The sequence below is a fragment of the Stegodyphus dumicola genome, chromosome 1 (genome assembly GCF_044657685.1).
Source record: "Stegodyphus dumicola isolate Sdum_Otavi_A_Nest chromosome 1, ASM4465768v1".
NCBI lineage: Eukaryota > Metazoa > Arthropoda > Arachnida > Araneae > Eresidae > Stegodyphus > Stegodyphus dumicola.
Window position 1 is genome coordinate 137,092,405 of NC_140768.1, and position 10,316 is coordinate 137,102,720.

The window sequence follows — 10,316 nt, forward strand, 5'->3', positions numbered from 1 at the left end:
ATAGTCTTAAGTGATAAAAATAATGTACACATTTTTTTATTAATACTACATATTAAGCTTTTGTGATAAGTTACGCATGGTAGTAAATGAAGAAATGAAGACTAGAATCTCATGCACATTTCGTATATTCAGTTTTTTCAATATTTCTAGGGTACTGATAAAATTAAATTTATAATATTTGTCTAAGTTTCTGAAAGTACTGAGAACACAGAGAAAATTTTACAGTATATTAAATGAGGTGCATATATGAATTAAGCAGTTAAAATATTCACTTTTGGAATAATTTATTAATGAAATATTACAGATGATGTAATATATACAATAATATAATTAGATACTAATTATCATGACAAATGAAAACTGGCAACGCGTTCTGAAGAATAGTCTTGTATATATGCTGAAGAGAGCAGTCACTTGCTGAGGTATTGAGATCAGAGGCACATTTTATTAATCTCTTGAAAGTCATACTTCAGTTGTTCCAGCTGAGGTCAAGGATATATGAACTGTTTTTAAAATGAGTACTTCTTAAATGCTTTTCTAGATCCAATTCTGTTTTTACATAAAACTTGCATATAGTTGTTCAGACCTAAAATATAAAGGGTGAAAAAGGAAGTATGTAAATAACTGATAGGAGCAGATAAGTAATAATTAAAGATACCTATAGATGTAATGCATAAAATTAACATAAAAACCACTAAACTGAAATATCATATAATAAAATCAAATTTGCCAATGAAGTAAAGCTACTAATTTTCATTTATTGATTTAAATTTACCTTCTATTTAATAAAGAGTTTGTATATTTTAAAATTAAGGGAAAAAAAAAAAACTATTTTCATACTATTTCACATGTTTAGCAGCATAAGGATGTTCTTCATGACCGATAGCAAAATTATCACCAATGATCTCAGATTCGATGATTTGTTTTTCTTCGTGAGTTGGTTTAGACAATTTATTAATTTTTTTATTCTTTATTTTCTTTGTACGAAAAAATGACCTCTGGGATAAAATTTTCCTTTTCTCATGATCCATAGATAAATGGCAACTTTCAGATTGTAATGTCAGAAATTCACTTATATTTTTTAACATTGAATTTACCTCCCAAATGACTTCCCTTTTTCTGTGAGAATTTAAATTACATATTTGTTGTTTAATTTTTTCCAACATCAGCTCTGCCTCACTTATATCTGTTTCAGGATTATCAGATTTTAATCTGATTTATTTTTAATCTGATCGGTATTTAACTCATCTGCATTTTTATTTGAAAATGGCAATATATTTTCATTTGAAGATGGCATTTCTACTGTATTATTATTTGAATGTAGTAAAACACTTTTTGAACCAATTTTCCGCACAACCAAATGAATATGTTTGCATATAACATTCCGTATCAAAAAGTCTAAACAAGAACAATTTACAGCATGAATGCATACGTTGCATAAAATACATTTCATGTGACATTTGCAGGTAAAGTCATTAATGCTAACTATATAATTATGTTCTGATTTTGAAATTTTAACAGAATACAGTCAAAAGTCGTTAATCCGGACTCGTCGGGACTTCGGCGATTCCGGATTATAGATCATCAGTTTAAATCTCGTAAGATGGCATGCAGAAATTCTAAAATTAAAGATATGAAACCGTAATTTATGAAATAAAGAACAATTATGATCTAAAGGGTATCAAAATTTGCAAAAAGAAAAAGCTTAATATTTATTTGTTTACTTTATTAAACATTTCTTTCAATGTAAGTTGTTTAAGTTTTGCTTCATTTCATGTGATAATACTTTCTCTTTAATTCTATTAAACAGACATAATTTCTTGCTCAGTTACAAAGTTCCGCTGTTCAAGTCCTATAATTGCTATGTCGAGAACATCGACTAATTTGTCAATCGAAATTTTTTCGTTTTCAATAACCTCTGTCACTTTCTTCGCTATCGAAAGCGAATTATAATGACGAGGAACTTGTTTTAAATCATATCAAAGACGGAGCATATCGAGATGAAATACTACATTTGGTAAGGAATCATAAGCCAAATAAAATAAAAACATCTGCGCTGAAGATAAGGATAGTGCTGACAAATCAACTTCCAATTCATTACGCGCCCGCCGCGGCGATCCCCCCCGCCGAGCAGCGTGAAATTGATAAACAGATTTCGGATTTCAAAACATACTTTCGCTTTAGATCCTTTACATATTAACAAATATATATCGGAAATTCTATTTGATATAATCGAAAGTTTAAGCTTACTTTTATAAAATTGCTCTTACAGTCTGCAAAAAATAATAAGCCGGATCCAATTCGAAAATTGAGGAACAACGCAATCATCAACATTAACTGAAATAGATAATTAGATAATTTTAGCTTATACGTCCATTATACATAAAACGCACACGCGAAAACGTATTCTGCACTTGCGCACACTCATATGCGCAGTTATAAAAGGTCTTACGCGCACGCGTAAACACCTATGCGCATGTGTCAACGCGGCGCATGCGCAGAAAGTTTTCAGTTTTGAGGGCCGGATTATAGATTATTCCGAATTATGGGTGTCCGAATTAACGACTTTTGACTGTATAATGATTTATCTTCTATTTCTTTCACAGAATTGAAATTCATATCAAGACTATTCTTATACCGATTAGAAATACATTTAATTTTATTTGAAATTTTTCCTCTTTCTAATTTTGTCAATCTAACAATTGCTTTAGTTTTCACATATTCAAAAATTTGGTAAAGACAACTATCTAGGCGGTGATTTACTTTAGCTTTGAGGAAGTTGTATTTAAAATCTCTATGAAATGCTTCAATATGCATATTTGTATTAATGCCTGTGTTTAGTCTGTAACAGGCAGCAATTTCTGTCAAACGGTGACTGTACGTACTTAAAAAATATTTACCAAATAATGATACATTGTCATCTGAATCAAACATACATGATAAATGCTTAAAAATTATCTGAAATTTTCTTTCTTCTTTTTCACAAAGTAAAACTATAACAGATTTATACACTTGACATGCAAGTTCTTTATCTTTGATTAATGCTTGTATTTTTACTCGGATTGCTTTTTCTACATGCCATGCACAAAGCAGTTTCTTTGGTCCTGCACCAAAAATGTCTACCCATGCATTGTAGAATGCAGGAGCGTCATCCGACATAAAAATTTTAGGGGTAAAATTTTCCAAAAATTTTCCTTTAATAAGTGGAAAAAAAAATCTTTAGCACTGATTTATCTTCTCGATTGCAAATACAAAAGGCTACTGGGAAACCTTCATCATATTCATCTACAACTAATAATGTTATTAAATTAAATTTATATTTATTAGTACCATGTGTTGAATCAACACACACAATACGTTTTCCAAAAGCTTGCTAGCTGAATTGGATGTTGCAAAGCAAAAAAAAAAAAACATCATCTGTATTTAAATCTTTGAATTTCCCTGTTGCTTCAGTACCTTGAAACTTGTAACCTAGAACAGGGTTACTCATTTCATCATTTGACAACTCATTCAGAAGAAGGGCAACACTAGTTGCATCATTTTCATGCCTTTTAAAATCACAAAGTTTCATTGCACTTTGAATATTATATATATCCTGTCTGTTAACTAAATGAAATCTACTAGGCTTAAGAGATGTCAGTAATTTATCTTGAATGCCTTTAAGAATTTCATCAATACTAACTTTTTGTTCCAGTTTTGATGCTATCATTTGTTTTTCATTTTTTGTTAAGTATAACAAACCTATATTTTGTTGGTGACCATAATGTTGTGGGAAAAGCTCAACAGATAAGATTCCATCATTTTTTAAAGTTACTGTCATTGTACAAGTACAAGAGAACCCAATTTTCTTTGACTTTGCATTCATTCTAATATTTTCACTTTTTACAGTGTGGAAATCACTACGGTGACAATAAAAATACTGTTTGTGCTCATTATCAATACACTCTTTTTCACCACTTTTTTTAACAAAATTTATATCTTCTAAAGCTTTATAACTGTTTTTCCAATCCTTAAATTCTTCTACTGTTTGGAATTTCAGAACTTGTTTTGAAAATAAAATGCCATGGCAAATTGTTAAATGTTGACGCAAAGCTTTAGCAAACCGAAAAGACTGTTCACAATTCTGTTCAAAGCAAATGAAGCTTGTTTTTGAAGTACCTAGAGGGAAAAAAAAAATGGTTGAAGGAGGGGTAAATATTAATTTTAACCCTTTAACTATGAGTAAAATTATATGCGACCATACCAGCAAATGCAAACATTTGTGAAAATTAAGATTTTGCAAAATTTCTTTATTCATATTACATTTAGCTTTAGAGAGGTTGGAAGTGTTACCAGCAACTTTACTTTCATTCTTAGGAGTCAGATTCAGGAGACGCATTTTATCCCTGACACACATCTGCTTGATGGCTATAAATATATCAGCAGAGAGTTGCGGTCAAATAGAACGCCCTCTCTCACCAAGATTCCCCTCATTTTATAATTCCACCAACTCATACCCTGATGCCCTCATTCTATTTCGCCCTGTTTTTAGCATTATATGAATTTTCATCAGCTATACTTTTAAGTATATTTAAGTTTTGTAATTTAAAAAGAACTCCTCCTCCCCCCTACGATCAGAGCTAAAATTGGGCCGGAGCCCACCGGTTCCGTCTCCGGTACTTCTTAGCTTTTGTAATAAATCATAATTCTAGCCGGAGTGCATGGAAGCCCTAAATAAGAAGGCTGCTGCACTTCTTTTATGTAAATGAATAACAATTTCCGTAGAAATTTTATTTCGAAAATTTTAATTTTAGCATTAAAATTATATTAAAAAATCCCTTATTAAATTTATTTATCTCTTTACATTTAATTTTAATTATTTAATTACTGCAATAAATAATAATTATATAGCAAAATCTGCTCATCCCATGAATTCCGCGGACATGTGTTTTTCTTCCTTTATTGAGGAGCACATCCCATTTCTTCCCTGTTTAACCATTGAAATAAATTATACACAGTATTAGATGTTTAGTTTACGTTTTGGCCAACAGATATTGTTAGTTGTCTACTAAATTACGGCATTTGAAAGGCACGTGGTATTACTGCTCAAACTTCACTTTTTGCCGCTTTTTCTTACATAAATGGCAGCTAGAAAACTTTCAGCGATTATCTACATTATTTAATTAGATTATTGAATTATTAATTAGATTTATTGATTAGATTCATAATAAGATTTATTGAATCTGGTGCAAAGACTGTGAAGTTGGACTTTGCTTTGAACCCTGTTTTGAACTCTATCATACAGTCAAAAGTCGTTAATCCGGACTCGTCGGGACTTCGGCGATTCAGGATTAACGGTTTTTCCGGATTAAGGATCATCAGTTTAAATCTGGTAAGATGGCATGCAGAAATTATAAAATTAAAAATATGAAACCGTAATTTATGAAATAAATAGCAATTATGATCTAAAGAGTATCAAAATTTACAAAAAAAAAAAAAGGCTTTATATTTATTTGTTTACTTTATTAAACATTTCTTTCAATGCGTAAAGCATACATTACGCATAGTCGATATTAAAAAATTGCAAACAGAAAACTATTTGGTGTGTATTCGTGATATTTATAATGACAAGGAATTTGATTTAAATCATATCAGAGACGGAGTACACCGAGATGAAATACTACATTTAGTAAGGAATTATAAGCCGAATAAAATAAAAACATCTGCTGCCCTGAAGATGAGGATAGTGCTGACAGATCAACTTCCAGTTCATTGCTTGCCGCGACGTCACCCCCCCCCCCCCCGCAGAGCAGCGTGAAATTGATAAACAGATTTCAGAATGATTAGAGAATCAAAGGATATGCCTTCATCCATTTTTTGCAGCAATTCATGTTTTTGTTTGATGGACATCGAAAGATGCTTTCGCTTTGTAGATCCTTTGACAGCTTCAGAATCGGAAATTCTTTTTGACATAATCAAAAGTTCAAGCTTACTCTTATAAAATTGCTCTAACAGTCTGCAAAATATAAGATGGTTCCAATTAGAAGATTAAGTAACAATATCTGCAACATTAACTGAAATAGATAATTATATAATTTTAGCTTAGCTTATTCCATCCGTTATACATTAAACGCGCATGTGTAAACGTATTATGCATATGCATATGCGTAAACGTATTATGCGCATGTGTTCCGGATTATAGATCATTTCAGATTAAAGACTTTTGACTGTATATAGATTTAAAATAGATACATATATAAAAAAACGCCAAATTTTGAAGCGACTTCGGTCCACAAATTGAGCGGTCAGATGGTTAATGAGTTTAAAAGTCATTTTATTTATTTATTTACTCTTGTTCCTCTTTGCTGGATATCTTCCATAGGGCTTTAGCACTTCTAATTTTAGAAATTAAACCCTGCCCAATGTTCCTTTGCAAAATGTGGAAATAAAATGCAAATCCTTTTTATCTTTCACCTTAAGAGCCAAAATTTTTGCATTTTCTTCAGCTTAAATTATTTGACAGCATTTAAGTGTTATAAATTTTGGAAAATGCTTTCGGTTTTTCTTGACTTTTTTTCTTTCAGTTTTCCTTATAATTCAGTGCCATTTTCAACCAAATAGGCTGCCAACTTTGGGCTGCTGTATCAATTATCAGTACATAAGGGGTGGTTTTTCTTCTGATAATTTTCTATGAGCTGTGCCTGCGATGCCAAGTGGCAAGCATTATAGTGCCTGCGATGCCAAGTGTTTCATCTTGTGGTATATCTTTGATGCAACCAATGCAAACCAAAATTTTCAAAATAATTCTTGTTTCATAATCACACAACAAAAACAGTTTTAGTCAAAATTGATGTCACTTTGAAGGAATATATTGTTTGAATGATAACCTGCCTTTAATAACACAAAAGACTTATCACTACATATTTTTTAAAATGGTGAAAAATACGTAAAAAATTTGGCATTTAAATTTTGAAACACATCTCGAATTTTCCACGGCCTATGGAGTTTTCTGGTTGTTTATCATTATCCGCAAATTTTTGTGTATCTGTTGTGAGTCATATATTTGCTATAAAAAAAATCTGTTCGTTTTATTGTATTTTTCGACCAGTACTCAGATATGGCACTCTTCTTCACTTGAGGCATCAACAAACTTAATGCTAAAAATGAGTAAGCCCCATCAATCATTGTGTTTACCTACCATTTTGTTTTGAGCCTTGTTACAGCATTCTGGTCTCTTGAACAAAATGCACAATATCTATTGGTTTTATTTGCAATTATTTGTACTAGGCCAGCATCAAAATATTTTGTGAAATAATCGTATTCCTCAGCATCATCAGCCACATCAAACATATCACTAACTCCCGCACCTACACTGTCAAATTTATATGTTTCCGGTTGAAATTCGTCACAGTATCTTCAATGAAAACTTACATTATCCTGGTCACTACTATCACTAGATTCGATTACATTTTTCGTCTATGTTGCTATTTCCTATATTTTCCTCGCCACTTTCAAAATTGTTAGATAATAAGCTTCCAGTAGTACTAGTACCATTGCTATCTTTGTCATTATTATCTTTAACTGCAAATCTTACCTGTTTGTTTGCAGACGTTGATGGTTGATCCATGATAGTTATATAAAACCACTATTCCTGAAGAACAAAAACACACACACAATCTTGATGCAGCAACCTTGTTAGAACATACAAAATCTTGAAAATTTACTATTGGGGTTTACATAGCCCAGCCCCACTTACACAAGGTGCCGATGGATATAAACCAACCAAACTTATTTCAAAAGAATAAAAATGCACATAAATCTCAGAGCAGCAACCTTATTATAGTTCAACGGCCTCATCCGTGACCCTGAGCGCAAGCCCGCACGTGCCATTCGGATCAAATTATTCTCAAAATAAGGTTGAAGGATTGAGACTTTTCTTTGAGCATATAAATTCTCTCTCCGGAGAAACGACTTTCACACGACCTTTCATGTCACAGCAAGTAATAACTTAAGTTTTGGACGAGTCTGTGTTTTGGCAGAATGCAGCCAACGTTGTGTTTGATACGGAAGAACTCTAGAACTGTTACAAAATGTATTATTGGACAGAGCCCAGCCATACTTATGTGAGATGTTGATGGACATAAACCACTGGATGCCCTGACAGGATTCCATTTTTTATATTGCTGATGATGCAAAAATGCAAAGAGATAGAATGTTTACATTGTATTATTTATTAAAAATAATCAGAAAGCAAAACAAAATTGATGATTTTTTGGTTACGATCATATAATTAGTTATATATTATGTTATAATTAGCCCTTTTTTTAGTCAAATTGGTATTTATAAATATGAATAATAAATTATTGTTGTTTTATAATCACTTATTAATGACAAAATGTCACACAACCGGTTTAAAACTGTAAACGTTTATATATGATTGCTGGAATGTGCGGCAGACTAGATAAATTGCTTATATATGACCACCATAGTTAAAGGGTTAAATGGAAAATTTATATTTGTAAAACAAACAAACATATAATGTTTTTAGAATCTAAACAACATAACTTACATGATGAATACTCCTTAAATGTCTTCCTAAATTTGATTTTGATGAAAATGCCTTTTCACAGAACTGGCATGTATGAGGAGCCATACCTAAAGTAAAACAGGTAGAAATGACAAAACATGTTAACAAAAAACAGAAGTTACAAGTCAATAAATGCAAAACTATAATTTAAGACAACAGGAGACATAAATCTCTATTTATAACTGGTATTCAACACATTAAATTGAAAAATGAAATAAAAACTATCAAAACTTAAAGCCCTGCACACAAACATAATATTCATGACTCATAAAATATCTATTAAATATGTAAAAAAAAAAAAATTCTAAGAATGAACAAATTCAAAAAATACATTTAAAAAAGAGAGATCAGGAAATTTCTAAAAATATTAATAAGGTATTTCATATTTAATCTCCCTATACACTATTTTCATAACGTGCCCATTAAAGTAATAAAAAAAAGCAACAAAGATAAAAAATATATTTTAGTATATATATATATTATATATACAGTGCATGGACTTTAAATCTAATAGTAAATTATTTGTACACTTAATTCTTTTAGAGGGCCAATGAATTCAAAATCAGATATATATTTTTAATGGATAAATTTATCCCAAAATGTATAATTTCACAATTTTAATACTTCTAATATAAAAAATTAAAGACAATTTTTCATATATAAAAATAAAATAGTTTGATTATAAATAATTACTGATCTAAATGCAACTTAAATCCAATAATTTGCAGATGTAATCCTCATTCATAAATTTTATCAAACACATCCTTAAATTAAAATATTAAACATCTGAAATTTATCTAAATTAACCAATTTAGGTTCATAATCACTGAGCATACATCAAAAGACCCAAGCAAACATCAACAGATATATTGACACAATAAAGTGTGTATTTAAAAATTAAATGAGCTTACATAAAACAAAATTCATCTACCTAGATTTACAACTATCAGAAAACAGCTACAATTGTTGACGAAAAACAGTGTACAGATTTATTCTTTATCAACCTTAGGTCGAAAACTATTGCGAACATCAATAAAAAGAAATTGAAAGCAAATGCATAAATTTACCATAAACAGAAGAAATTAAGTAAACGTACTGCCTTTTTCAATAAAATGTGTTGAGATAATCTTCCCTTCAATTACTCCTGGAAGATTTCACAGATAGCCCAGGGGGGGCCCAAGAGCGATGCGCAGTGCAGGGAGAAAGTTATGCCACATACGCATGACGTCATGTGGGTGACATCGTTAGTTCTTGGCGTTTGTTTACTTTCGTTGCATCAACAGTTTGATTTGATTTGTGTTGTTAATTTGCTATTATACCTAGGCGGAAGTGGCAAATTGTGCTATAGCGTTGTGTCAGAATTATACACGTTAATACGTTTTTTGGCGGAAAACACTCTTTACAACCAGATAAAATAACTATTCTTTAATGAATTTATGTAGTTTTCATACATAACTGTGATGTAATTTTACATTTATTTTTCATTTTACTGCTATTTTACATTTAAATTGAAAAATTTTTCATTTTAAATCATTTTTTATCATAATCTTCATTTTGTGTATGAGACTTACATCGTAGTGAGATATTTAAACTCATGTCATGTTTACCAATACTGAGTACCTGAATGATTAGTTAATAAATTCGCGTATCCAACTTCAGTCTGGGTTAAGCTTTGCGAACTAAGTAAACTGATACATGCATCACCGTGAGGAAAGAACAATTTCTCGACCTCGCTATGATGCAAACATCG

At 30.8% G+C, this 10,316-nt stretch overlaps 1 long non-coding RNA gene across 2 annotated transcripts; it reads right to left on the reverse strand.

Annotated features, from left to right (window-relative positions):
• Positions 1-267: 267 nt before the first annotated feature.
• LOC146999269 (uncharacterized) lies at positions 268-9,804 on the reverse strand. 2 transcript variants are annotated; one of them, XR_015042313.1, is made up of 3 exons: positions 9,663-9,804; positions 8,549-8,634; positions 268-586 (listed from the first exon to the last, which is right to left on the reverse strand). It is a non-coding gene; the product is annotated as an uncharacterized LOC146999269 (long non-coding RNA). The 2 variants fall into 2 exon arrangements; XR_015042314.1 differs by having other exon boundaries at positions 9,634-9,778.
• Between the last annotated feature and the right edge of the window lie 512 nt (positions 9,805-10,316).